Genomic DNA, 26179 nt, shown 5'->3' with positions numbered 1-26179 from the left:
TTTGTCTTTTAATCTTCCTACTTTATAAGTGGTTGATTTACTGTATGTTTGCCTTTATCAGTGAAATTTTTTTTCCTTTCATAAGTTTCATATTTATAGTTGTGGCCTTTTCTTTTCTTATTAAAGGAGTCACTTTAATATATCTTTTAGACCTGGTTTGGTGGTGCTGAAGTCTTTTAGCTTTTGCTTGTCTGTAAAACTTTTGATCTCTCTATGAAATCCGAATGAAAGCCATGCCAGGTAGAGTATTTTTGGTTGTAGGTTTTTCCCTTTCATCATTTTAAATATATTGTGCCACTACCTTCTCGCCTTCAGAGTTTCTGCTAAAAGTCAGCTGATAGCCTTATGGGAGTTCCCTTATACATAACTTGCTGCTTTTAATAGCCTTATGGGAGTTCCCTTATACATAACTTGTTGCTTTTAACTTGCTGCTTTTAATATCCTCTGTTATCATTAATTTTTGCTATTTTATTTATAAAGTGTCTTGGCATGAACCTTCTTGTGTTCATCTTGTTTTGGAATCTCTGTGCTTCCTGGACTTGGACGTCTGCTTCCTTTCCCAAGTTAGGGACTTTTCAACTATTATTTCTTTAAATAAGTTATCTGCTCTTTCTTCTCTTTATTCTGTGACTCCTATAATGTGAATGTCAGTTTGCTTGATGTTGCCCAAGAGATCTGTTAGACTATCCTAATTTTTAAAAATTCTTTTTTTTTTTTCTGTTCAGCTTGGGTAATTTCCAGTAGTCTATCTTCCAGTTTGCTGGTCTGTTCCTCTGTATCTAATCTACTATTGATATCTTCTAGTAAATTTTTTTTATTGTAGTTATTGTAATCTTTGCTCTCTTTGTTTCTTCTTTATATTTTCTAGCTCTTTGTTGAACTTCTCACTCTGTTCATCCATTCTCCTCCTGCATTTGGTGAGCATCTTCATAATCATTACCTTGAACTCTTTATTGGGTAGATTACTTATCTCCCCTTTGTTTAGGTCTTTTTCTGAGATTCGACTTGTTCCTTCATTTGGGACATATTTCTCTGTTGCCTCATTTTTCCCAGTTCTCTGTGTTTATTTCTACATGTTAGATCAGTCAGTTATGTTTCTTCTTCTTGGAGAAGTGGCCTTATGTAAGAGATATCCTATGTAGCCCAGCAGCATGTTCCCCTCTGGTCACCAGAACTATATGTCCTAGGGGTGTCCCATACATGGGCTGCTTGTGCCCTCTGTTGTGGCAGGGCTGACTACCATGGTCGTGCTGGTAGGTGAGGCTGGCCCCAACCCGGTTGGCTGCGAAGCCACGTGTTGTGTGGTAGCTGCAGGCCTGCTAGGGGATGGCATGAGCTCCCCATGCAGTTGGTTGTACAGCCTGAGGGAAATAGGACTGCCGCTCGCCTGCTGGTGTGTGGGACTGAGTCCTAGCATGGCTGTTTGCATGGTCCAGGTGGGCACTGAGCTGGCACTGGCCTGCTAGTGAGCATGGCCAAGTCTCCGGGCGGCTGTCCACACAGTCCAGGGAGGCATGAGTCTGTTGCTATCCCACTGATGGCTTGAGGGAGGATTCCAAAATGGGGATTGACAATGATGGTGGTATTGCTGTAGAATGAGCTCCCAGAAATGGTTGTTGCCAGCTTCTCTATCCCCATGGGGAGTCCCAGTTACCTCCTGCCTCTCTGGGAGGCTCTCCAAGATCAGCAAGTGGGTCTGACCCAGGTTCCTCTCAGACTACTGCTTCTGTGCTGGGATTCAGAACATGTGAAGTTTTGTACATGCCCTTTGAGAGCAGAGAGTTTGTTTCCTATAGCTGTCTGGCTCTCCCAAACATAAGACTTGCTGGTTTTCAAAGCCAGACATTCTGAGGATTTGTCTTCCTGGTGCAGGACCCCTAGGCTAGGGAGCTTAGTGTGGGGCTCAGGCCTCTTATTCCTTGGGGAGGAACTCTAAGATTTTGATATTCTTTTCATTTGCGGTTTGACAACCTGAGGAAGTGGGCTCTGACTATACCACATCTCTGCCTCTCCTATTCATCTTCTTGTGGTCCCTTCTTTATATGTTTAGTTGTGAAAAATCCTATATGCTAGTCTTCATGTTGTTCTCATGGAGAATTGCTCTGTAAGTAGTTGTAATTTTGGTGTGTCCATTGAACTCCAGGTGAGTTCATGGTCTTCCTACTCCACCATCTTGGCCACCTCTGCAAGCTATTTTTAATGATATAATTACAATTAGTAAAACTTGTATTCTCAAATACTTTGAGTTAAATTTTGTGTTGATTATTATTGTTAGACAGCAGTTTGGAACCACTTAAATTTGATACTCTTATCTATGTGAGAGCAATTGTGGCATAAAGCTAGAGATAAGTTCAGTGCCTGGCACATAATAAGTATTTAATAAATATTCATTGAACAAAAATGAACAAACCATACATTATTTGAATGTTTTCCTTGTTGCTTTTTAATTGGCATTTGGTTTAGAAAGTAACATGTACTTAACAATTATGGTTGAATAAATATATTTATAGGTCAACTCTACAAATTGCAATAACAGAAAATAAATTCAAATTAGTCTCTACATTCATATTTAAGTCTGAAATATAGTGGAAACATCTCTTACTGCTTTTCAGATAATCACTATACAATGAACCATTCTTCAAGTGTGATCTGCAGAAATAATGTTACTGTTTTTTACAGTGGAAGGAGGTCTTTACTTAAATAAATTTGGGACACATTGGGTCAAGTAAATTTGAATAGGCTTTTCTATTACAGGACTTCTCAGAGCTTTTTTATGAAAGTGTGCCTTGTGTAAAGGGGGAATAGTATGCAATGTTTCTCAAGTATACATGGCCATAGAAACTTAATTTGAATGAACATATAACAGAGTTAGCAAACCACAAACCACAACTTGGAAAATGCTACCACAGTGATTTTATTTTGTGGACATTAAGGAACTGGAGATAATCCATTTAATATTTCCATATACTCTATTTTGAATTCCAGTAAGAAAAAGCAACCAAGAGTATTATTATTGGTATCTGGAGTTGAATTTGCCAGGAATGCGAGCACAGCTTCCTCAGTAAAGATCTTGCCTTTGGAAACATTTTACCCCTTGACATCTCTCCAGAGTTAAGACTTGGCAGCCTCAAGGACACAACACAAGGTGTGTTTATTTGATTTAACATTTGGCAAAAGGTGTTTTGACTTGTGGTTTGTTTTCTTTCACTTTGTTTTTCTTGTTTTGGTTTGTTTGTTTTTGGCAATGAACTTGAGTTTGGAATTAGTTCTTTTTTATGGGAGGCAGGATTACAATGGGGAAGTGTTTTTACTTGGATTTATTTTATGATTTTGGGTAAATCCAAGAAAATGAAGCAAGATCCATAAAACTATAAATTTTTATCTGATTAATTTGTTAAATCGTTTAGTATTATTAATTGTCTATGAGAATTTGTTGCCACATTAAATATTTGATCTCTCTTGATGTTTGATAAACTATGATACTTTGATACATAACTATATGTTGATAATTATATATTGGTTAAAAACAATGTTCCTGCATAGTAAGTAATGAACAAATTAAGATCATCATAAAATATCTATTATTCAACATTATTTTAAATCTTTCTTGATTAATTGGTACATCTATGTCTCACATGTTTTGTGGAGAGAGGAAATATGTTATAAAACGGAAGAAAATAGGCCCCATTATATCTGTGACCCTATCTTCTACTCTCTTCTTCCACCCCTCATTCTAATTAGAACTCTTCAATAGCTCCCCATTTCACTCAAAATAAAAGCTAAAGCTTTGAAACTGGCCTGTATGTCTCTGAAAGACCTGGCTCCTTGTTACCTCTCTAATCTCATCCCTAACTACTCACTTGCTCACCCATACTGTCTCCCTTGTTGTTATTTGAACATGCCAGGCGTGTTCCCATCTCAGGGTTTTTCCATTATTTTCTCTACTGAATTGCTTTCTCCCTGATATCTGCATGACCAATTTATTTACTTTCTTTTGGGTTGTTATTAAAAGGTCACTTTCTAAATGAGGTCTTACATGGTCACCATCCAAAATATTCCTGCTCTGTGTTTTCTACTTAGCATTTATCTTATCTAATAAACTATGTATTTTATACTTATTTGTCTTGCTTACTGTCATTATCATTTGCAAGAATATTAGTTATTCCTATGAGGGCAAGGGTTTTTGTTTGCTCTGGTTTTATTCTAGCAACCAGAGTAGTCCCTGGCCTTTGATGAGTGAATGAATGCATGCTTAATTTAGCAAATATTTTTTAAGGACTTACCATGAGCAGTACTAGTTGGTGAGGATACAGAAATGAAATACACAGTTCCTGCCCTCAGAAGTACAATTTGAAGAGAGGTAGAAATTGCAGCAGTATGAACAGAACTTTATCATTACTTGAGGAAGCAACATTTAATCAGACTGTGTTGGGCTCATGAAAGTCTTCCTGAAAAATGTAACCCTTTGAATCACTCAAATAGCCTAGGTTTTGCTGTAAGAACAAAGAAGCCCAAAGCTCAGTATCTTTCTTTTTTTAATTTTTATTTTATATTGGAGCATAGTTGATTAATAATGTTGTGTTAGTTTCAGGTGTACAGCAAAGTGCTTCAGTTATACATGTACATGCATCTATTCTTTTTCAAATTCTTTTCCCATTTAGGTTATTACAGAATACTGAGCAGAGTTCCCTTCCACTATACAGTAGGTCCTTGTTGGTTATCTATTTTTAATATAGCAGTGTACATGTCAATCCCATTCTCCCAATCTTAACACAACAAATATTTATTTCTCACACAGACTACATGTCCAAATTGGACTGGTAGGGACTCACAGTGACCAAAGACATTGAAGACTTCATCTGAATGTACTTCCATGATCACTGCAGAAGTGAGAAGGAAGAGTGGCTAGTTATGCACTGGCATGTAGAGTTTCACTGGTCAAAGCAAATTGCTTTATTTCAAATGGGGGACTGTGAAGTACAATACTGGCCTCTACGCAAAGGGAAAGGAAAATTGGAAGATATGTGAACAGAATTAATGGCTACCATGCCTTTCTACTGTTTTAAAGGAGTATAAGATACCCAAATAAAGAAGTATTTGAAAGCATTTTCAGAGAATGGAAGGGCATGGGCAAAGCCAGTAAGCTGTTACATATTATGATCATTTCAGAAAACTACATGTAGTTAAAACTAGTTGGGGCATAGTGCATGCGTGGGGAAAGACAGATAAAGAGATTAGTGGGAAAACAGGGGTTAGATTATAACACACTGTGGAATTAGAACTCTATCCTAAAGGATTTAGGGAGCATTGAATGATATACCTCAGAGGAATTTCTTGATTAAATTTAATTTGTGAGAGATTATTCCTGTTTTTGTTTGTTTTTTTTGTTTTTATTGAAGTATAGTTGATTTACAATGTTGTGTTAGTTTCAGGTGTACAGCAAAGTGATTATATATATATGTATATATACATATACATATGTGTGTATATATATATACTTTTTCAGATTTTTTTCCATTAAAGATTATAACAAGATATTAATATAGTTCCCTGTGCTATACAGTAGGTCCTTGTTGTTTATTTTATATATAGTAGTATATATATGTAGTAGTATAGTATATGTTAATCCCATATTTGTATCATTTTTATTAGATTCCACACGTAAGTGATATCATATGATATTTGTCTTTCTCTGTCTGACTTGCTTCACTTAGTATGGTAATCTCTAGGTCCATCCATGTTGCTACAAATGACATTATTTCATTCTTTTTATGGCTAAGTATTATTCCATTGTATATGTATACTACATCTTCTTTATCTATTGATGTGTTGATGGACATTTAGGTTGCTTCCATGTCTTGGCTATTGTAAATAGTGCTGCTATGAACATTGGGGTGCAGGTACCTTTTTGAATTAGAGTTTTCATGTGAGATATTATTCTGGAATCAGTGTGGGGGATGGCTTTGAGGGGAGGAAAAACTGGAGACAGTAAGACCAATTATGATACTAATGCAGTAATGCTGGTGAGACCCTGGATAAAGACAATGACAGAGGAGATGAAAAGGAGGGGAACAAAAGGTAAAAAGGCAGGAAAGTGTTTATGGGGTGGACTCCAGGGCACAGAGGAAGTAGGATACTTCTTACATAGCAGTGTTTGTGCCTGAGCATGTGTATGTGGATTTTTGTTTAGTGTGTGTGTAAATGTGTATGTTGGTATGTGTGAGAGAGTGAGAGTGAGCTTGCAGAGTCAGTTGACGTTACCTAAAGATCTATGTTTTCTTTGTGATTTGGTAAACAAGCTCATGTGCCCAGACTGAAACGAAGATGGGTTTCAGGAGAGCCCTGCAAGCTGGAATGGCTACTGAGTCAAATGGGAGATGGGATCACCTTGGGGCTGAGAAGTTGCTGGGTAGTGTTCTGTACTTGTAAAATATCAGATTACACATTTTACAGCAAAAATTGCTTTGGGAAGTTCAGTTGCTGTTTTCTTTAAATTGTTTAGAGTTCAGCAATAATTTGAAAATAAACATTTTAAATGAATTTGTGTATGCTATTTCCATTAGAGGGGCCCATGATATATAACCTATCCCCTGCTCCCAAATTTTGGTTAATGTGATAATGAAGACCCAATCATTTTATAATAGAGGAAAATTTTCTAAAATTAGTGAGGTAGTTATCCAGTGCTTTTATAAAATCATTTTTTATGATAGACTGAAATAAAATACTATAATGTTATAGTGAAGTTTAATTTTCAAAAAGAAAATAGAGAAGTTATTGGAATACTTATTATATTTTTCTTAAAGTTTTTTGGAAGACATTGGAATGTACTATAATTTAAAGATATTCTGAAATTGTATTTCTTGTTTGCCATTGTATGTTAGACCCATGGTCATTTTAAATATTTGGGATGCTAAATTTATTACTGCAAATTCAAGTTTTGGTCATTGACAGAACCAGTTTTATCTAATGTCAGATTACTGCTCTAGTAGAAAGAACCATACCGACCTGCCCAATGCACGTGGTGGATATATGAGAGAAATTGTGACATATAGACTTAGAAATAACATCAAGAGTTTACAACTTCTGAACTCCTGATAAGAGAATATCAAAGAAGTCGTGGAAGTGTTGAACTGAGAAGATTCTTTTCTTAGACTGGAGAATAATTGGAGATTTCTGACAAAGATAAGAGATTCAGTTGTTAGTTTAAAAAATGGGGACTAGTGTTTAAGATTTTTGTTGTTGTTCAGAAGCCTTCCATTTTAGAAAGTATTTTTGCATACTGATTATGTACATATACTGTAAACATATAAGTGATAATCTATTTATTCAAAGTTTTCAACACACTAACAAGAAGACAGCATATGTAATTTGGCATTTTAAAAGTTATCCAAAGATACTTTTGGTGAAACCACTTAGCTGGTGATAGAAGATGGTTAGGAGACCAAATAATAGCAGAAAGGGTACAATTTATATGTAATTAAGTTACACATAAGATACATATTATGAGACCATTCTTTTCTTTTTGTATCTCATTGGCCTTTTAAATGAATGTGAGGTCATCAACGTCAGGTGATTTTTTTTTTGTCTAAAAAAACTTATTTGGACTGTATGGTGCCTCAACAGTGAGTAACTGATTAAGCCAGAATGTTGTAATGATACTAACAACATTTATTGAGCACTTACTATGTGAGAAGCACCATGTTAAGTACTTTAAATGAACTAGCTATTTAATTTAATGCTTAACAGCAGCCACATGAGATAGGAATTCTTACTGTACTGATTTTAAAAAATGGTAAATGAGCTTAGCTTCGTAAATAACTAAAAAGTAACAGAACCAGAAAGGAAACGAGTTAAAACAGGGAAGAGTTAACCCATACTTTATCAGGCTCATATTCTTATAAAAGATAGAGAACTTATAGTAATGTTTTAAAACTCAAAGCATTTTAAAATTAAGTTTATAATAATTAAGCATAAAATGTGGATGTTTTAACTTAACGTAACAGTCTTCTGAAAAATATCTACTCAAAAATATACTGTCTACTATGTCCACAGTGTTCTAATTGTTTGAGATTATTTAGTGTACAAACAATTGTGGTACTACCTTCTAGTGGAGGGAAATCAGAAAATAAGCAATAGACTAAATTTAATATGAAAAGAGCTTTTTAACATTTTAAAAGTAATAGTTGATAGGTCTAAGGTAAAAATAACTTTTCTGTTTCAACACTGATCATCTAATTGTTCATATTTTATATGCCTACATCAAATCATGAAAAAGGTGAAATATTGATTGCTATAATATGGTTATTTATTTTAAATATTATTGACCATTACTTTGAAGAAATCTCTCCCTTTCCTCCCTCCTTACACACTGAAGATGCAACATTCCAAGAAAACAATTAAATGTCATTTGTAAAAGAACTTTATTTTATATAATTACAGAACTCAGTGCTCCATGGCTTAAACAGAATGAAAGTGAAAATCTTAGGACATATTTTTCCTATGAAGGACACATTTAAGTGCATTTTAGCACCAAAATAACTGTCATCATCTTTTTGTTTGCAATATATAGGGGTATGTTTATGTGTGTATGAGAAAAAGAGGAAGGGAAAGAATAAACATGAGAATGAGAATGAATAATGCCAAAGCTCCCTAGGTGCTTTTGTTTTAGTAGCTTCTCAGAATTCTACCTCTATAATTCAGGGAATTGACTACACATTTACATATATTGTTAAAGTAAAGGATGCCATTTCTCTGTTCTATGTTTCTTCTATTTTCTCTCAAGTGGTCTCAGTATTACTATACTGGATATTCTTTTATGTAGCTGTCTCTAGTATACCGCTCCGTATCTACTTGGTAGACCATCTTACATCTATTCTTTCTTGTGTATGCTTTAAGGAGTTAAAAAATGGATATAGTTTATGAACTTCATTATTGAAGTAGTAATGATGTGGTACAGTGAAAAATTAAAATGTTCAATCACAAGGTCATTAACAAAGAATGAAAAATAATTAAGGGCAAAAGATGAAAAAAGGTTTTAAGATAAAATCGAAACTCAAGTATGAAAAGACCACTGTGTTGAGAGAGGCATAGGAAAGATTTTTGCAGAGGATATAATCTGTATTAAAAGTCCAGTTCTGTTAGGAACTAGACTTTTGTACTGAATGAGATAACATGAAAGTCTTTGGAACAGGCTGTGAAAAAGTTTTGGAAAAAGTAAAGGTAACAAAAGTGACAAGTGTAGTTAAAAAATAAGCAGTAAGGAATATGATTCATTAGGGAGAATTTTGGACCAACCAGAGATTGTGATTATGGCCAATAATGTGAAAAATTTGGAAAACAATATTTTTTTCTTTATTAATTGCTTCATCAGTTTATTCATGCACTAAGAGTTGTTTACTTTCATAAAATTCCATTTTCCGATCTGAACTAAACAAGGCAAGTTTAAAGGCAGGGACTCAGAACAGTTCACAGCCCTTTCACTACATTCATTTCTAAATGCCTTATTTGAAAGAGAATGCCCTGGTTTATGATTTTCATATCTTTTTCCCTTTTAGAAAGAGGCAGATGGTATGAAAACTGGACTCCCTTATTTAAAGGGAATGTTGATATTTATAACCAAGCTTATCTCCAGCAAGATTTGTTTTTTGCAGCTGTTCCAGGTTGAAAAAAATATTATATTAAAGCCCTGGCTTGTTTTTCTTTCCATATTTGGGGGGGGGGATCTTCAGAATGTGAAAAAGTGATGTTTGATTTTAAACATGAATGCAATGTAAACTGTGATTTTTTGCTTCTATATGTGATTTTCTGTTTGTATGCTGTGATGATATTACTCTTTTTGTTTCACTGATCTATTTCCTAGATACATCACACTTGAGAAATAATTTACTCATCTTTTTCCTATCATCAAAGTATTCTAGGAAGTGTAGTAGATTTTCGCTGAGTTAGCCTTTATTATTAAACAAACTATTTTCTAACTGTCCATTTTGATATGTTAGTCATTTTCTTTCTGCCCAGAGTGAGTATATTTTTCATTGGGAAATCAACTTTTTCTGTTCTTTTTTAATAGTTATAGTATTTTCTGTAAGATATGTTTTTCTTTCTTACTTTCTATTCTTTGTTTCTATTTTCAATTATAAATGCTGCTATTTTTCTCTGAACATATTTTAGAAGCTTTCTTTTATAATTTAATAGAAAATTAATTATATTTTAAACTCTAAACTTAATACATGGAGCTATCTTTTTGGGCATGTGATGACACTAGAATGAATATCTAAGCTTATACACACACATAATCTTTGTTCATATGTGTTCTTATTATGTACCCACATGTACAAAATTTTCCATAAAGAAGGATATTTTATCAATATATATGTTGATTTATTGTGAATAAATGTGATTATTGATTTAAGTGGACATAACTTACATAGCTGGCTTGTCAAGTTAAAGCAAGCCCCACTATTTTCATAAAGATTAACTTCTTGAATATGAAATATTATGCAAATTATGATTATGTCAGGCATATATTTTTCCTTTTTAATAATTAAAGCTGAAACTTTTATTTAAAAGTTGTTAGTGTTTATCAGCACTCACAATTAAACTATTTAATATCATGAAAACCAGCATATTGCTTAAATTTACAAAATCCCAACCATTATTAGTAGTAAACAGTTTATTTCCAGAGAGTTTCTGGCTGTTTTCTGAATAAACCCTTTAAACTTCAATCTTTGATCCATAAAATAATCAATCTCTCTCTTTAATCACATAGAACATGAGTAACTTTAGTAGATTTTATCAGTTCAGTTTATTCCACACCTCCCTTTATTCTTCCTTTATTCTTTATAATGATAATCACAGTTAAAAGTGTTAAGTGAAGAATATGTGAACTCTTTATTGGTGTGTCACCTCTCTCCCTATCTTTTTGTAAGGAATGCTTTTCACTCTAGTATGTTAGTTCATTGTACAAATGCCATTTTTTCCTTGCATGAATGTTTGCCTAATGTGGGTTTAGTAAAAATTTAAATGGAATTCTCAAAATAAACAAATTGACTTGAAACACTTAGTGAAAGCTGCTAGCATTCTATTATTCTGTACTCTCACCATGTAACAAAGCAAATGATTCTACAAAATGTATGAAACTGCAAACAAAAGTCTTTTACCTTACTATTCCTGGTTTTATTATTATTGCTGCATGTTCCCAATGGATACCATATGAGTGAGCATTTAAGGATCCTGTGACCTGGGGTTGTCTATATTCATTTTCTACTTCTTTAGCCAGGAGATCCAAAGTATATATTTCTCAAATTCTTTGAAAATAATAAAAATAATAAAGATAAAAGGGTGTTCTTTCAATCAGTACCTTATACATCTAAATCTCACATAAGTTCAAATACAAAGAGATAGGGCAGAAATAAAATACATTCTTTTATTATATGATATGGCTGAAGGAGATGTTGTGTTTAGTCATGTAGAAGTAGTAGTGTATAAAAGAAAGCGAAGTAAAATATATTTATAAACTATATTAAAATAATTGAAATTTTAATTCAGAAAGCATTTATGTGTTTCCCAGGCTTGCAGCCTTTCATTTTGAACATTAGTGATCATTATTCTATTAGTTCATGGGGAAAATAGCAAACTGCTCACAATAATCACCCTTTTTTTTTGAAATATCCTTCTAGAGGACCTGATTGCAAGGTAAAATGTTAGCTTATGTGAAGGAGGATTTAATTAACAGTTGAAAATTGACCAGGGGGAGAGAGAGAAAGCTTGTAGAGTAGTAATGCCATTTTATAGTGAATAAAAATTGATTCTAAATATAATGACACTTTAATTTCTTAATAAGAATGTAGTTTAGGAAGGATCTAACAAAGGTTACACATTCTTTTGTCTTTAAAAATAATTACTGGGAATTCCCTGGTGGTCCAATGGTTAGGACTTGGCGTTTTCACTGTGGGGACCAGGTTCGATCACTGGTTGGGGAACTAAGATCCTGTAAGCTGTGTGGCGCAGCCATAAAAACAAAAAACAAACAAACAAACAATAAATAAAATAATAATTACTAATAATAACCAACATGGCTATGTTTAACTGATTCAATAAACTAGATATTAGATAATTAATTTCCAGGTATGTATTAGTTTTCTATTGATGCCTAACAAATTACCATAAACTTAGTGGCTTGCAACAACAACCATTTATTAGCTCCCAATTTTGTGGGTCAGAAGTCCGACATGGCCTGATGGATTTTCTGCTCAGGGTCTTACAAACCTGAAATCAAATGCCAACCAGGCTGTTCAAGGCTCTGTGAAAGAATCCACTTCTAACCTCTTATATGTTCTTGGCAGGATTTAGATTCTTCTGGTTGTAGGACTGAAATCCTCATTTCCTTCTTGGCTAACTGCTCTATTTCAGGTCAGCCTTATTTTTTGCCACATAGCCCCCTCCATCAATGGAGAATTTCTTATACACAGAATTCCTTTGACTTTGAATTTCTCTGACTTCTCTGGCTTTGACCTCTAGACCAAGATTTAAAATGCTCATATGTGAAACCCCTTTGTTGTTAATGTAACATAATCACAGGAGTTATATTTTATCATATTCACAGATTCCACCCACACTTAAGGAGGGGAAGAGATTTGCAAAGAAGACCATATTGGAGGTCATCTTAGAATTCTATCAATCACATTTGATGTAGGCATTACTTATCAATATGAGTGTATGGATAACTTTTAATCGACGGTGTGCTCCAGGATTACCTCATTATTTTTGTAGCTAATACCAGGTCTTTCTTGCTCTGCTCACTTAAAATTTTTGTATTTACATCTAACATTTTACTTCCTACATCTCTGCTGCATTATCATAGTTTTCTTCTTATCTGTGTTTAGAACAGGTGAGACATGGAACCCACACATTGAGATTTCTACTTTTAAAAAGCAGCTAATGAATTCCTAGGGAGAGTTATTCTGGGTCTCTTTTGGACATTCAAAACTGTTTTGAGAAAACACAGTTAATTGCAAAAAGCTGTAATGTATTTAGGAATTGATGGGGCAGAAATAGAGTAATGAATTATATATATTATCACAGGTTCCCCAGACAACAAATTCTGAGGCACAGCTTAACCTTGAGTGCAATACTAGTGGGATAAGAGTGAGTGAAAAATGGAAGAAAGAAAAACTTTAGATAAGGAGGAAAAACAAATACAAGGTGGTTACTAAGCTGGCCATAGGTGCAAGAGAAAATGTAGACTTTTGTGTAGTCATGTGGGACTTCTCCAGGCCAGCTGTATAGAACCAATTAGTTGGGTTGAGGAGAAGAAAGTAATTTATCTGCCAGCATCTTCCTATCTCTTATTTTTCATTGGTCAAAGCTCACCTCATGGTTTATTACTATCCCTGTACTTTTCAGATTGTTGTTGTGCTATGGGCTTGGGATTTGGAAGTGGCAGGAGGAGCCAAGCTTCCTATGGGTCTAGGTGTAGGTATTGTTGTAGCTGTGGAGGTAGTGTTGAAAGCTGTACCTTCACCTTCACCCCCAGAGGAAGCCAAGTCAGCCAGTGGTATTAGAAGATTAGTTGAGGTTAATGGCTGGTGCTATTGGGCAAGTGACTGAAGATCCAGGAGGCAGTGAATCTGCGGAAGTACATAAATTGGGTCTAACATAGAATGACATGTAGTGATTGCATCTGGTCAGTTTCTTTAAAGATTCCTTATAATATGTAAATGTGCCTTTGATAGTACCTATGTCACAGTTAAAACTCATTAAATGTTTATGAAGCTTAATTTTTAGATAACATCGTCTCCTTGGTCATCAGATAGTCTTTTCAAAATTTAGATAGTTTATTTTTTAATAGATGGGGAAATAATCAAGCATAATTAATGTGAGTAGCAATAGATATCATTCCTTTGGATATCCATTGTTAATTGAGTCCTAGAGTTATACCGAAAGTCATTGATCTTGTGGATTTGTTACCTTTCAAATATGAGTATTCAACCAGGTCAATATTCTTTACAAAAGCCAATTGTCTAATTTTCACACCATTACTGTAACAGCAGAATTCAGATTAACATTTACGTGGTCTTCTTAGACAAAGATTTTGTTATTATTTATTTTCTGTTATTATTATTAGGATCAGGGTAGGATTGAACCCAGGTTCTCTGATAAGGCTTGTTGGACTGTCCAAGGTATAAAGGTTAAGGACAAATAGATGTATTTAATCTCTGAGGTTTCTTCTGATTCTGTGATTCTGTTGTACTAAATAAACTGTTGTGCTGGCTAGTTACACTCAGATCCTTCCTTTTATATATTTAAGGTAAGTTCCATGGCTTTAATACTACCATTCTCATTCAAAAATTGAGGTATATTCATATATCTTTTAGTTAAGTTCTGTGGTTTTAACTACCATGTTCGTCCCAGATTTTTTTTTCTTTCAAACTAACCTCAAATATTAATCTCTGGGACTATATTTTGATTGACTTTTGGAAAATTCTAACTATGAAGAAAATAATAGCTCTCTAAATTTTGTGGTTGATTGAGTGAACAAACAAACCAAACTAAGTTTGTATAATTCAAGTACCTTTTCATTATCAATTGTACATGAAAAGCATATTATCTGTTTTATAATGAAATATTTCATTATCAAATGAAATGTTATAAAACAATGTTATAAATATCTATGTCTCACACCCAAGATTAAGAAATACAATTACAAATTGAAAGCTTCCTCTTACGGCCATGGCGGAGGAATATGGGCCACACTTTGCCTGCTTTAAACAACTATCAATAACAAACTGATATATTTCAACAATTTTAAACATTGGACAACAGACAGTAGAATTGTGATTCCTAAGAGAAGGAAGACAAACAAGGTGAGCACTGGATTTCTTCCTGGAATTAATTTCCTGCTTGTGGGTATAGAGAGGAGGAACCCAAACAGAACCCAGCCACCTCACTGAATTTAGCTGATACGGATTGGAGTTTGGAGAAGCTGAGTGGGCTATATATTGTGGGGCAGAGTTCTGGATGGAGCTATGCAGTCAGAGCATTTCAGAAATCTACATAGGGGTTCCCTTGCATCTTTATTGTGTGCTATGCCATACATGTGTAGTATGTAACTCTATTTGGCTGGGCATAGCATGGGAAGGGTGTGTTAAATTGGACAATTATGAGAGCTTACACAGAGTGGGAAGATTAGAGCTTTGGCCAGTCAGAATGGGGGGACCTCATTGTCAAGTAGGGCATTTAGTGGGACTCTAGAGATTATAATGCCTTAGAAGTAGGACTGATCTGAGTGAAGGCTGTGCCAGACCCAGCCTAGAAAAACTTAAATAAAACCTGATCAAACTGATTTGTAACTTAACTGCTTTCCCATCCTCCCCCTAAAAAAAAAACCCAAAATGTTTCAAAGGAAGAAAATGATATCCAGATACTCAACAATGTAACATTTATAATGTTCATCATCCAATAAAAATTACTAGACATGTCAAGGTGCAGGAAAATGTGATCCACAACCAGGATAAAAAACAGTCAATAGAAACAGACTCATAAATGACAGATTTGGTGGACCTACCAGCAAGGAATTTAATTAGTTATTATGAATATTTTTAAATTTTTGGAGGAAAACATGAACATAGAAAAATGGAAGGTATTAGAAAGAATCAAAGAAAGTTCTAGTGATAGAAAATACAGTTTATGAATTAAAAATTTTACTGTATGATATTAATAGATTAGACACTGTAGAAGACAAGATCAGTTTGAACATATTGTAGTAAAATAAGCCCCAAATGGAAAATAGAGAGAAAATGATTGCTTAAAAACAAAACAACAAACAAAAAACCCCACAGAGCCTCAGTGACTTATGAGACAATATGAAGTAGTCAAATATATATGTAGCTGAAGTCCTAGAAAGTGGGGGGCAGAAAAATATTTGTAGAAATCATGGCAGAAAAATTTTAAAATTTGATGAAAACTTTAAACGCACAGATCTAAGAACTCAAGGAATCCTAACCAGGATTAAAAAAAAAAAAAAAAAATTAGACAGACACCCAAACACATCAAATTGCTGAAAACAAGGATTTAAGAAATCTTCTAAATTAGCTAGATCAGGGGAGGAATATGAAGCAAAGAAAAAATGGTGAATTTGAAGAGTGTTCATCAAAACTATGCCAGCCAGAAAACTGAAAAAATATTGTGACCCTAGAATTCTATACCCAACAAAAATATTCTTCAAAAGTGAAACACAAAAAAATACTTCTGTATGTAAAAAAAATCTTAGAGAATTTGTTACCCAAACACTTGCATTACAAGGAATATTAAAGATAGATAGTTCTTTGGAAAAATGAAAATGAAACCTCAATCTGTACAAGGAATAAAGAGAACTGGAAATAGTAAATATGTTGGTAAATATAAAATGTATTTTTCTCATTTCATAAATTTTTAAAAAGATGCTTGTTTAAAGCAAACATATTAACTATGACTTGGAGTGTACTGTTGCAAGGCCTTATACTATGTTAAGTAGTAGAATGCTATTTGAAGATAGACTGTGATTAGTTATATATGTGGGTTATAAATTCTGGAGTAACCACTGACAATGTAAAATAAAGAGGAATAACTAATAAATTAAAAGTGAAGATAGAATATTAAAAAATGTTCAGTTAATCCCAAAAAGGCAGGTAAAGAAGAACAAGGAAAAGAACAGATGGAACAAATAAAGAACAAATTGCATGATAGTAGGTATAAACAGAAATATATGAAGTCCAATAAACAAAATTATCTTAAAACTCCATTTGAAACAGGTATTTTCAGCCTGGGTAAAAAGACAAGCTGCAACTATATGCTATCAACAGATATAATTAAATACCTCTGTGCAAGCTATCTCAATTGTTATCTTCCTTCCTCGTTCCCACCAAATAACTAAAGAATTTGGTGTTTTGGTGTTTATTATTAGGAAGCATGAATATACATATATATAATATTGTATATATATTACCTAAATAATATTAGCTATTGATTTGAATGTTTTAAAATGTTATATAAATGTATTAACACATGTATTTTGTCCATATGTTTTAACTGCCTTATATTTCATTGATGAATAAATTGTGATGTACATGCAGGGCTTTTTTCTTTTTTTGCTGTTATTAAAAATGTTGCACTGAACATTCTTTCTAGTGTTTTTGTGCATGTAAATATAGAATTGTTTTTCTAATTCATATAACTAGCAGAGGAATTGATGATTCTGGTGAATGCATATCTTAAATTTTACTAGATATTGCTGCATCACTCCCCAAAATACTCATTAGTTACTGCTCTTATTTTATTACAGTAATCTATTTTCTTTAAAAAGTTCTGTAAGTGATCTTGCATGCATTTTAGAGGTATTCATAGTATTTACAGGTATTTTATAGATTTTACTGTTACAGTAATTATGATCCTTGTACCTACATTTAATATACAGTAGTCTTGCTGAGCCCTTGTAAAGAATGTTGTACACATTCTAATAATTTGCCTGTAGTTTCCTTTCTCTCTCCCCAGTCATATTATTTGTGAATAATAAGTTTTTTTTTTTTCTTTCCAATCCCTGTATCCTCTCTCCCCTTGTCTCACTATATTACCTGGATTTCTCAGTACAATGACTATATTTGTCTTGTTTATGATTTTCACTATTAAGGATAATCTTTATCTGTTTGCCTATTTATAAGCAGAGTGAGAAAGTTCTTTTCTATTCCTGTTTCCTCCCTCCCTTTCTCCCCTGCTCCCACCCAACTCTTCTTTATTTTCTTTCTCTCTCTCTTTAACAATCAATGGGTAGTAGATGTAACTTTTATTTTTGCATCTATTGATTGAGGACTTTCATTTTTTTTCTCTTCTTTAAACAGTTACATGCAGAATATTATTAATGTGTTATCTAATATTAAACTATCCTTCCATTTTTGTTATTGGCCCAGCTTCTTCATGGTGAATTTTGTTATTATGATTATACATACTGGGTTTAGTTTATAATGTTATATTTAGGATTTTTATATCTCTCTTCATAATTGAGATTGGCTTATGATTTTTCACTCTCATAATGTCCTTATAGTGCCTATTTGTATTTTTCAAAATAGCTTATTATATATCTGATCTAGCTTGTTAAGGATTTTCTTTTCCTCCAATATTCCTTTCACATCTGAAGCTGGGGAGCTGATTGATAAGCATGTCTCTTAACCAGTTCTTAATATCTTTTATTCATTGACCAGATGCTTATTCCCTTCCCTTATAATCCTTCTAAATCAACTTTCCAATAATCCCTTTAATTCAACAAACTTTACATGAAAAAGAGGTTTTATGGGATGATAATGTGCAAAATTTGAAAAGTTGGACAAGTAACATTGGAAACATAGTTTCACGTCCTCTCAGAGATTGACAAGACACATGTGACAAGACACATGTAAAGCTTTGCAGTAAACTTGTCCTAAAACTACCACATTTTGGGAACTTGGTTCACGTTTACTTCAATGTAAAATACATGTAAATTAAGAAAAATAAAAATTTTAACTTTGTTTGAAATAAGCCAAACTTGGTTATAAATAGTGATTTTGATAGATTAAGAGTGAATCAGAACACTTCATCTACACAGATACATATTATTTTGGGCTAAACATAAAAAAACGTACTTTTTGCTAGTAAACCTTTGTCTCAGGTAACTTATTGAAAGCTCTGAATAAGAATTTGCTAATATTACTTCAGAACCAAGGAAAGGGAGTTCATATTGAGGAATTATGATAAAATAGATATACATCTGTTTACTTAGGAATTTCAGAGATAAGAATAGATGCCATCTGAGATGTTTGCATTTAGAGCTTATTGTTTTCCCTCATCTTTTAGCTACCAGTTTTTGATAGCATCTGGATGGAATAAAGTTTTTTGTTATTGATATGATAATTGAAACAATCTTGGGTTTCATAAAATTCCCTTAAAATAATCCCTCGTGTAAAGGGATTATAAGTATTGAAAAATCAAAGTTTGTGACCTTTAGAGCTAGAACCCTATTTTTAATTACTCTTCGTCTCTTCAGGAAAAACAGTCTGTAGGTGTGTTGGTCAAAGGTCAAAGATATGAAACTGCCTTTTCTCTGCTTGAGTCCCTGAAGCCAAATATAGCCTTGCTTCCTCTCATTCCTCTTGACTGTTAGTAGCTCTTAGCATGCAGTGTACACGTTGCCTGACTTACTGATTTTATACTAGAACTGTAGGTGTCTTTGCTCTTTTTACATGGTTGGATATGTGTCTCTTCTTTTATCAGCACTTTGTAATAGTAAAAACAGGGTCTGGAGTTTTATTTATTTGGTACCATATTATTGTAACCTATAAAAACTTTTTGAAAGTACAGTTTACAATCAAAAAACCCCTTATTTGAAAGAGTGTAGTTTATGACTTTTTAATTAACTATTAAAAGTTATATCATAGGCCAATCCTAGCTTAATTAACCTATCTTCTTTTGCAAATGTAATACGAGAAATTAACTGAAGTGCATTTCCCGTTTTGCTGAATTTAAACCCTGCAAATCGTAATGATCATTTTTCTGCTTAGGAACATGGTCCAGAGAGAAATCCTCTCCCTGTCAGATTTGAAGTGCCTATTCCTTTGATATTTATGCGAAATTCAGAATTCTAAAAAATAATTCCATGGGACCCAGCTAATGTAACTCCCCCACCCCAAAATGATGAGCGTTGTTGATGGTACATGCAGGCAGCTTTTTGTCTATTCTGGGCAGTATAAATTTAATGTGTTGTTTTCAAGTATGCCATGTGTCCAGATGCCACAACAATCTGTGAATTAAAAAGGCATTAAAATAAAAGTAAGTAAAATATTTGTAGGTATTTTTTTTATGAAGACCTGGGAATTTGTGATACAATTATGTTTGGATTAACTAATTCTATTAAGTTTCAGGAAAAACAAGTGCATTGTTTTCTTACAGCAATTTTAAACATTTTATGGTGTGGATTTATACTACTGCTCTATCCTCATCGCCTAGCCCATACCTTCTTCTCCCGCTATATTACCTATTTCTGTTAATGACATTACCATCTCGCTAACCCAGTATTTTGCAAGTATGGGCCATGAACCACCTGAGTTTGAAAACTGTGGCAGGGAGCTGGTGCTTGTTTAAAATGCAGCTTCCTTGGACCCACCCCGACATTGCTGACATGCTGTCTCTGAAGAGTAAGACCTGGGACTTTGTATTTTAATTATGACTCAGTTTAAAAGCATAGTCATCTTCAACTCTTCCTTTGCCCCATACCCCCATCCAGGATGTTCCCAAATTCTAAAAGTCAAGCACCAAAACGTCACTTCCTTTCTACTTGCTGCATTCCTCCCTTAGTGGATTGCCTTTGAACATAACTAAATTTTTTTTTAAACGTATTAATTATGTTCAAACCTTCCAGTCTTTCTAATATCATTAGAAAGTGTCTGATTTGGTTACCTCACTGCACAATACCCTTTTATGGTTTCCTGTGGAAAACAGGAAACCTGAGCCTTTTCCTCTGGAACTGAGATGCTCAGTTCTGGGCAGCTGACCCTTTCCACAGGGACTGGGATCTCCCCATTTTACCCAGGCCACAGCTGCCTCCTGAGAGGGACGCCTGAGTACTCCATGCAGTTATGAGTTAAGCTGGTTCGAGATATTACACATTCCTGTTATATTCATTCACTTTTTAAGATGACCTATTTGGCCATTTTTCCTCCCCTTAACACTTATGCTCCCCATTATTTTGTGGGTTTTTTTGGTTTTGTTTTTGTTTTTCATGGACCACTCTTTTGCTGTTCCCTTATGTTCCTATATTTTTCTTTATGTCCCTCTTGAACCCCATCCATTCTCAAGAAATTGATTATTACTTTTACCTCTTGGCATTAATTGAAACCTTATTCTTCTCAGAGACACCATTTCCCTGAAGCTTTCTTCAGTGGAGACTGTTCTTCCTTTAACCCTCCACATACCCATGGATCAAGATTTTGGTGGTTATCTTTTCATTTCCTTATTACCACTTTCAGATCATTTCTTTTTCCATGCATATAGAATGACAAATGAAACAAAAAAAAACAGCTCCTTTGTGGTTCATTGCATTAGACTGTAGTGCCCTTTACCTCTCTTCTTAGCTGTTATCTGTGGACATTCAGGTCACAGAGTTTCCCTAACTTAGAGTTTTCTTTCCATCCTACCCCAAATCTTTACACCCTCCTGAGTGCCTTCACTATTCATATGTATGAAGTATATATTATTCTGGTCTCTCGTTTCCTTCTCTGCCATATTGTTTTTCTATCATTTTAGTCACCCTCCATGATGGGTGACTAACGTGCTTCATCCCAATAATAACATCAATCACCTCACACTTTCTATTAATAACCTTTAGTTCTTCTAGAGTAAAAGAAGACTTTGGTTATTGGACCTCATACAAATCTTTAAGTCCAAAAATCGATCTATTTTCTGCTTAACTCTTAAATCCCCACTGTCTCCACTTCTTTCTCTATCTTTAAACTCCATGGTACATCATTTCACCCACTTTTTATAGTACCCTAATCTTTTTGCCCTACTGCCCTTCTGTTATGCCTGTCCGGGAAAAATGAAACTTTGCTTAATCCAGCTCTCTACCCCCTTCCCTAGACCAGCAATGCACAGCTGAACACTCAGAAATGTATTATTTGCAATCATGTAGCTTGCTGCTACCGTGGATTCATGGTTACCAAATTAGTGTGGTCTCTTAGTGTTTCTCATTAATCCGGTTTTCCCTAGACACCTCTTTCCATTTCTCCACAGCAGAAATTCCAGCCTCTGCACTCTCAAATCTCCAAACTTCCCACCTTCTGTTTCACTCTTAGGAGATAACCTTGCTTCCTAATTCATAGTGAAAGGAGAGCTACCACTTAGAGCTCCCTCTGCTTTTGGCAGCCAAACCTCAAAACTTACATAGATTTTTACTCATCCTTTTTCCTCTTTCCTGCTGTGAAGTGAAATAGGTAGTCTGCTATGATTATTCCTTCAAGTGTACACTGAATTCTGTCCCTTCCTATCTACTTGGAAACCTCAATCATTTTCTGGTTTTTTTCCTGTGTCTTCACCTCCTCACTTTGTGCTGGTTCCGTCTACTTACTATTTAGACCAACTCAAATTTCCATCTGTATTCAAAAACAAACATGCCCTCAAGAGTAAAACAAAGCAAAGCATAACAAAAAAACTCCCTCAACCTCAGTTCCTCTCTACTTACTATCCTATATCTCTCCTTCCTTTTACTTATTTTGTAATAGATTTGTCTAGGCTTTCCATCTCTGCTTTCTCACCTTGTACATATTCCTTAGACCATAGGAATTAAGTGTTTCAGTGTATGTGTCAGGGAAGAAGCAGGGATGACCATTGTTAAATCATATTATAAGGCCACTTATAATGAAACTGATGAATGCCCATTCAATTTAGGTCCAAAGGAGACATTGCTTCTTTTGCTCAGCATACTATTTTTGAGATTTATTTCCATTGTTGCATACTATCAGTAGTTTTTTGCTGGGTAGTATCTCATTTTATGAATAAACCGCAGTTTATCAGTTTTTCTATTGATCAACATTGGAGCTGTTTCCACTTTTTGGCTACTATGAATAAAAATGCTATGAACATCCTTGTACAAAGCTTTTTTTGTAGGCATATGTATTTATTTCTCTTAGATAAATACATAGGAGTAGAATTGTTGGTAGTTAATTTTGTAAGAAATTGCTAAACAATTTTCCAAAGTGGTTGTATGATTTTACAACTTACATACATGAGAGTTTCAGTTGCTCCACATCCTCCCAATATTTCGTAGGGTAAATCTTTATTTGAATCATTCTAGTGGGGGTATAGTGATATTTCAATTCTAATTTTAATTTGCATTTTGCTGATTACTAATGGTGTTGAGAACTTTTTCGTGTGCTTGTTTGTTATTTACATATCTTCTTTGGTGAAGTCTCTGTTCAAGTCTTTTACCCATTTTTTGTTGAGTTGTATGTCTTATATTATTGAGTAGTTCTTTATACATTCTGGATGCAAGTTCTTTTTGTCAGATATAGGTATTATGAATATTTACTTCCTATAGGTAACTCACCTACTTATTTTCTTACTTGTTGAAGTTCAGTACATCCTTTTCTTTTTGCTTTTATGGTGCATACCATCTGTGTTCTCTCTAAGTGTTATTTGCCTACCCCAAGGTCATGAAAATAATCTTCTTTTTTCCTAGCAGCTTCATTGTTTTATTGTTTTTCTCTTTTGTTTAGGTCTATGGTCTATCCTCAATTGAGTTTTGTGTGTGGTATGAGATAGGGGTCTGTTTTTTTTTTTCTTTTTCCCCATAAGGATATACAGTTGTTCCAGCACTATTTGTTGATACTGTAATTACTTTAGTTCTAAGTATAGATGAAGAGTAGTCCCAATCACTAAGATTCCTCTTTTGGAACATGACTTTTTGGAGTCATACAGATTACTGTCTTGTAGTTACCTTTCTAATGAATTTTTATATCAATGTTGGCAAGTGATCAGGATTTTGGAAATCACATTTTCACACATTCGAGTTTTTACATACTCTTTCTGCAGCTACAAAGGAAATTAATTTGGCAAAGTAAAGACGAAATGGTCACTTTGATCCTTGAAAATATAAGGAAGACCACTGTTTAGCTCTCCAGTTTTATACAATAGGAATTTGTTCCTATTACAGACTTATCTCACTCTTACACTTATGTCAAGGTATACATTGTCTACTTGGATGCTGTGTCACATTTTGATAGTCTTTTAATTACCTATTTTTCATTTCCTCAATTGTGGAGAATTATCTCTGGAGATCTGAATCATGTACCCTTGCTTGAAATATTAAAATATAGATTCCATGAGTGGGGGGGGGGGGCGGGGTATGGAAGTGACATTTAAAGTAAATTGCAGAGTTTCAAAATCATGGACCTAAAAGCTGAATTTGATAGTGCACTGGAACATGAGTAGGAAACAAATGACAAACTTGGATCATTAATGCTTCTTTATACCAAGGATTTTTGCTTTATATAGGAAAAAGGCCATCATTTGGATGACTTAAGTATGTTAGTTACATGATCAGCTTTGAATTTTTAAAACATTACTCTGGAATGTTAGATCAGGGACCCTTATCTTCTTCGTTTACTACTTTCTTCAATTCAGCTTCTAGCATAAGATTGTATTTTCATGATTGGTTCTCAATTCTGATCAAGCCATAGCCAAACATCTTTTTTGCCTGTTTATAACTTAATACTTAGGTAAGAGGTTTTTTTTTTGTTTTTTTTTTAAGTGAGGGTCTATCTTGTAGCCTTAAAAACTGAGATGGTTAATTTTTTGTGGTTATGGGTTGATTTTTTTTTTAATAACCTGTGTTTCGATCTGTATTTAAATGTCACAGTCTGGATTGAATGCTTTTTCTGGAAGCAGAGACATATGTGAATTCTTCAGGTTTCTTATTTCTTTACATGTTCTTTTTGGATTTCATAAAAAAGGTATAAATGAGCAATAAAATAAGTTGGTTGGAATGTGATTAAATATAACACTACCTTTGTTTTCTTTTTTAAAGGTCACATATTATGCTTAAAAATATGTATGGCAAATTGCTGTACAAAATTCAGGTTAAGAAAGGATATTAAAAACAAAAGTATTCTCTTTAATTTTAAAAGTCCTAAAGAGTGTACAGTTTTAATGGAGTAAAAATTAATTATGAATTATTTTAATATGCAATTTAGGTATTAAATAAAATTAACTTTTTTTTCTTCCTTAAGAATGTGTTATAAAGTTTCAAGAATGTTAAAAACTTCTCTGATGATTTAATCCAAAATAATTCTTACGGCAAAATTCATAAATAATAAATATTATCTTATTAATCCATATTTTAGTTTAGCTGGGTCTCAGAGCAAGTTAGTTCCTCAGGGAATGTAGTCTTCTTTATAAAAGAAGGTGATGAGGTATAATCTCCAAGGAATTAAATTGTGAAAACAGTCTTGGTATTGTACATGCTAATATAAATCTGTTATTCCCTTTCTGCATCTATCACAACACATTTTAAATTGTGGCTGATCTTGTATGCAAATAGCTGTCTTATTAGAAATCGTGGCTGTATGTGCTAATGTCTCCCTGGATTTCTTGGGGGTTTGCTCTCTAACCATCAAAGCAATAGAAATGAATGATGATTACTGCAAGGCTTTGAAGAACAAAGAAAAGTCAGAGCATTTTAGAGGTTCTAGATGTCTGAGGCATTGACAGTTTGCACCATACACATGAATGGGTTTCTCTTTAGATCATTTAAAATAGCCCCAATGTGTTTATTAGGAAAGTAAAATATTTTCTACCTTCTTGTGTTTGTTGCAACTAATAAAATGTGAGTCATTTGTGCATGTGTGTGTTCTCTAGGCATTTTTTTGTTTGTTTCAACATTTGTTAAAATGTAACCTTGCTTAAAAAATAGAATATAATAATTTCAAAGATAAGAATAAAGTTTAAATTTTTGAAATTTTGCGTAAGGGTTATCAATCACCAAAATAATTAGGAACAAACATTTAAAACTAGTTCCTCTTTAATGTATCTCCTAGGTTGAAATTCTCTTAAAGTTTTTATATTCACAGGTTATTATACACATAAAATGTGTCATTTATAGAGTGTAGGCCCTTATAAACCTTTAGGTTCTTTAGCTTTTTTTTTTTTTTTGATATAATTTTGTGTATTTAAAGTACATTTTAAAGTAAATAAAGTCCAGTTTACTTTGGTGAAAAGATTCTCTATGAGTTCCTGACTTTTTTATTTACTACAGATAATGAATGAATAAAATACTGGCGTCTAAAGTGTTATCTCTGTTTGGTTGTTTGTTTAAATGACCAGGAAGGAATTGGGGGAAACATAGTTAGTGACTGTTTTGGTAGGTCACCTTAGTAACTTGCTTTTTAAACATGTAAGCTATTCCATAAAGGTAAAAAAACAAAACCAAATTGAAGAGAGAATAATATCTTGTGTATTTATTCATTTAAACTAACTTCTCTCCTAAAATGTAGTGATATCTTGTCTAGTCCCACACAATCAAGATTAAAATAACTTGACTCCTCTCTACAATTAACAAATGCAAAACAGTATGCAAATGGAATTGCTATATGAATACATTATAATATATCTGTTGACATTATTTATG

General features: G+C 33.6%; 1 protein-coding gene across 5 annotated transcripts in view; it reads left to right on the top strand.

Annotated features, from left to right (window-relative positions):
* Positions 1–26179, top strand: part of TRIQK (triple QxxK/R motif containing) — a 90839-nt gene that overhangs the window by 13898 nt on the left and 50762 nt on the right. For 2 of the 5 annotated variants that reach the window (XM_061171801.1, XM_061171800.1), the window contains exon 2: positions 2986–3145. The exons of the other annotated variants lie outside the window; for them this stretch is intronic. The gene's annotated coding sequence lies outside the window, so the exon portion shown is untranslated. The remainder of the gene's footprint in view (positions 1–2985; positions 3146–26179) is intronic. 5 annotated transcript variants of the gene reach the window in all.

This window comes from Eubalaena glacialis, chromosome 17, assembly GCF_028564815.1.
Source record: "Eubalaena glacialis isolate mEubGla1 chromosome 17, mEubGla1.1.hap2.+ XY, whole genome shotgun sequence".
NCBI lineage: Eukaryota > Metazoa > Chordata > Mammalia > Artiodactyla > Balaenidae > Eubalaena > Eubalaena glacialis.
Note: the sequence above shows the minus strand (reverse complement) of the source record. Positions and strands in the feature narration are given on the sequence as shown.